The sequence below is a fragment of the Alligator sinensis genome, unplaced genomic scaffold (genome assembly GCF_000455745.1).
Source record: "Alligator sinensis unplaced genomic scaffold, ASM45574v1 scaffold62_1, whole genome shotgun sequence".
Lineage (NCBI taxonomy): Eukaryota > Metazoa > Chordata > Crocodylia > Alligatoridae > Alligator > Alligator sinensis.
In genome coordinates, this window is record NW_005842093.1 from 1,436,887 (window position 1) to 1,441,567 (window position 4,681).

Genomic DNA, 4,681 nt, shown 5'->3' on the forward strand with positions numbered 1-4,681 from the left:
CAAAGGCAAAACATACATTACCTGTTGTCCCCTCATCGATGCTATCCCAGCTTTCCACTTAGAGATATGCCCTGACATTCCACAGGGTACATCTCTATCAGGGGAAAAGCCAAGCCAGTGCTTCCCTGGCTTGAGAGGCCTGATCCTGCATGGGAATTCGCAGAGCATGCAGGACTGGGCTCCTCAAGCACCCAAAGTACCTGCCTTGAGTGGCTGGAGAGTGTGGGCAGCTCCAAACTGTTCAGGGTCTCCCACCACAAAGCAACTTGACATAAATAGCAGCATAAATTATACCTTTGTTGCAACCATGAATTTTGAGCTTTTGTGTTGCACCAGATTCATGTGGAATTGAGTTAACATTCCAGCTAGGGTGGCTCTGCATAGGTCTTGGCTGGCTTTCAGTCCTGGAAAGAGGTGCAGGTTTGAATACAGCCCAGCCATGTCTAGACTAATATGCTAAAAGTTGCATGTAGTCCCTGTTCTGTTCCTGAAGCAGCCCAGTTCTCCCTTTACTCACAGCAGTCTGTAAGATGAAAGGGATTTTTTTTTTCCAAGGGATAAAAGGGAATCAGACCCTCTACAGGTATTGGGAATCAATGGGAGTTGGGCACTATCCTTCACGTCTCTGAAAGTCTTCTCCAGAACACTGACTTTGATGAAGCCTCATGGTATCCAGTGAAGTAAGGAACTGCATTTGGTACAGAGTAAAAAAAGAGTTAAAGGGGCTTATCTGTATGAGGTAAATGACTAGCACCACTACACCAACATGCTTTTAGTGCTGCAGATACATCTGCATATGGCAGTGATTTGCAATTAGGGTGCTATGGCACCCTGGGTTGCCTTGATCCTTTCAAGGGTGCTGTGGGGTGCTACACAGTATTCACACTGTTAAGTGTGCAAACATGAATCACACGATAAACCCAGAGATTTCAAATAGGGACCCATAGCCTTAAAAGCATTCTGACCTGTTGTGATTTTTCTGAGTTCTTTGCAATAGAAATACTGCTCTACAATTTTTCTGTGCTCAAAAAAGGAGTGAAAGCTAAGAGCTGGCATTTTTTTTTAGTGGTGCCTTGAGTCTAAAAAAATTGACAACCATTTGTGTATGTGCATTTGTTTTGGAGAGTCCCTTGCATTTTCCAACCGTTTATTTTATATCACTTGAAAATAGTATAAAATAAGCTGAAAAAGGCACCATCTGAATGAATGTCTACACAAGAGTTTATACTAGTAACCATAGCATTACAAGTATACTTGTTTCCCTATGTGGACGAATCCCAAATGACTTTAACAGCCTATACCATGTCAGAGATTAGAATCCACATCCCCAAACTCCTGGTCTTCTGCTTTATGCCCTCACAAAGTTACTACAGCTCCTGTAGGAAACAGATTCTGCATATGCACAGCTTGTCATCTTCTGTACAGATAAAACATTTTGTTTACTCTGTGGACACTATTTTTTCCAATTCAAAAAATACATCTTCAGAGCTTTATTATGATGGATTGAAGAGCAGATTTTTTTTTCTTTGCCTGATATCCCTTTTAAACCTGTTAATTTTTGAACCTACAGTATTCTGCACATGCCATGGTGAAATGTTTTGCCATGGAAACAGCTGAATTATTTAGAAATCATCACACTGAAGAAGAACATCTGTAGCAAAGAAGATGAAAAACCCTGTTTTGGACTGAAACAAATGCAGGTAAAGGAAATAAATGATTATGAGTGATCCAAGTGATAACTATTTTGCTTTGCTTCACAATGATAGTTGCACTGTGCAAGTATTTAGTTGGGTAATTGAAAATGTATGGCAAATCTCAAGGATATTGAATTCTTATAGCTTAAACAAATATGTATTCATCAGGAGCTAAGGTCATTTGGGGGGAGAAAAAAACCCTGTGAAGAAACTTTAATAGCTTTTTACTTATTCAGCCCCTGCACTCGCATGTGGTGTCATTAATCTAACTGATGGCAAGTCAGCTAGCCCTATTTCATACATCTGTATCTGCTTTTTTCTGCTTCCAACTCCACAAGATATCCTAAAAATATATACTGTGAAAATGAGTTTGAAATGAAATTACATTAAGTGATGAGTGCAAGGCCGGTATTTCCCCCCAAAATAATGTTCACTACAGAATTTTCTGAATCTGTGGGTGTGTTTACACAAGACGCTATTGCACGGTAGTGTTGGTGGGCATCAACCATGATGTGATGCTACTGCACAGTAGCTCTTTGCTACTGTAAAAAAAAACATGTCTGAAAAAACCATGCAGGGATAGTACTGCGCACTAATACCAGTTACTGTGCAGTCATTTAATACTTCATTATGCAAGTACTAAATGACTGTGTACAGTAATAATTGTGCAGTCTGCTGTTCTTGTAGACATGGCCACTAAGACTCTGCTTAGAGAAAATGGTGTTACAGCCATATTATTACCTCATCTGCACCAGCTAAATGCTCCTGTCCCCCATATAATTGCGTGGCAAACTTTTTGATGGCAGCCCAGCTGCTGGCTCAAAAAGGGCTTCAAGTGATTGGTGAAGACTTCCCACCAATCAGGTATTGGCAGGGGAGAGGCTTGTCCTGCCCCTACCTGGGGCAAGGTGAAGAGTCCAGACCTGGTTGAGAACTACCCCCTCCTCTTCCTCATTGCTCCATTTGCAATCCAAGGGCAGAGCCTCCAGAGGGGATAAAAGAATAGCATGCCTGGCATACAGGCGGCTGTGTCAAGGAATGGAGAAGAGGACAGGCAAAAAGAAGAGCTGGCAAGAGCTGGGCAGTGGAGTGGAGCTATTGCTCCAAAGATCCCGAAGACCTTTTTGTTGGATGGGAGCGGCGAGCAGCCATGTCCCCAGCCCTGCTGCTGAGGAGTGTGGCTTTGGTGCACCCTGGGAGCTGCATAAGGTAGCTCGGGTCTCCAGTTCAGTCGGTGCATGAGTGGTGCATGGAGCGACACCCTGGGAGCTGCAAGTGGTAGCTCAGGTCTCCAGGCAGTTGGTGTAGACAGCATTGCACGGAGGGTTCAGGAGCAGACTGGGACCCTGGGAGCCACTCAAAGCAACTCAGGTCTGCAACCCTCCAGCATGAGGCCAGGCATTTGGTGCAGACAGCACTGTACAGAGGCCCCAGGAGCAGACCAAAGCCCTGGGAGGGGCTTGAGGTGACTCAGGTCTGTAATCCCCTGGCAGCATGACACCAGTAACTCAGTGCACAGACGGTGCACAGCAGGTCCGGGAGCATACCAGGACCCCAGGGAGTTACATAAAGTGTCCCAGGTCTTCAACCCTGAGCAAAAGGCAGAGCCCTTGGTGCATGCAAAGGTACATGGGGCCTCAAGCAGACCCGCAGTCCAGAGGGAGCCCAAGGCAGCTGGGTCCCCTAAGAGAGGAGGTAAATTGCTCAAGGAGACAAGGACCGCCCACTGGGCTTCACCCCCTCCTCTCACAGAGTCATGAGTTACCAGGGAGGGGATTCCCACAGAGGAGGGGAAATTCACCCTAGGCCAGCGAGGCTGACCACTGGAGGGGAAGCCCAGGCAGGAAAGGGCCCCCCAGGTTTTGGAGGTTTCTTCTGGGGGGTTATCCCAGCTGGATTGTGGAGGGCCTGAAGGGCACTAGGGATCTTTCCACTGTCACTGGAGTGAAGCCGCTGCTCCAGGATAGCTGGGGCCTTGGGGTTCCCTAAAGAGTTCCTTGCTTTAGATGTTCATGCACCTTATATTATGTGGGATAGTGCCTTATATTTTGTGGAGCTATGTTAGAATTAAAACTGCATAATCTTAATGAAATCCTTGTTGGGCCTTACACCATTATTCACCTGTATCCTGAATGGTGGTATAAGGTTGAATAGACATTGCCTATAGTTTATGGTTGTCACAACCCAAAGTCGTGGATTTTTTTTGTTTGATTGTGCTTCGGCATCACTAAATCATGTTCCTGCCAAATTGCAGCTCTTTTGCACGGTGGAGTGTTCTGCTGCAACAGAGAACCCACGTGCAGGAGCTTTTCCCGCCAGATCTGTAGCTTTCTTTGCATAGTGCATTTCTTTTGCATTATAGCAATGCGCGATGCAAGGAATCACTGCCATTTGTATTAGGATTCGCGCCACATTACTGGCCAGTCTTAATGTAAGCATACGTGGCAGCTAGCTATTGGCTTGCTAAACGTACAAAAGGCTTGGGTGGTTTCCGCCCAAATCGGAAGGATGGAAGGAGAGAGAGAAAAAAAGCACGTGGAGTTTGGGAAAGGAGCGCGAGGATCTCTAAGCGCTGCTGATCCATACGAACCCAGCTTTTCCTTAAGAAGGCAACAGAGGTTTAATTTGTCCTAAGGACCCAATTGTCAAGCCCATGGAGTTTAACAGCTCCGGGGGACCTGGGAACTGAGTAACACTCACGGAGATACAGCTGCTCCGTGGGAACGAATTCTTGAACCCCACGGAGACTGAATCACTCCGGGGTCAAGGAAACGAGTTTATTAGAGTCCTCTACCGAGAACTCAAGTGAAGCTGAGCCTGGAAAGCTGACCAGCCTACACCGTGACCACCTTGGGTGTAAGTAAATAATCTTTTCAATCAACCATTACACCTCCGTGACTGATTTTAGCTAGAGCGTGTCATACCGCATCGCGACCCTTTTCCAACCCCGTGTACCCGGGCTACTGGCCACAGCCTGTGTACACACC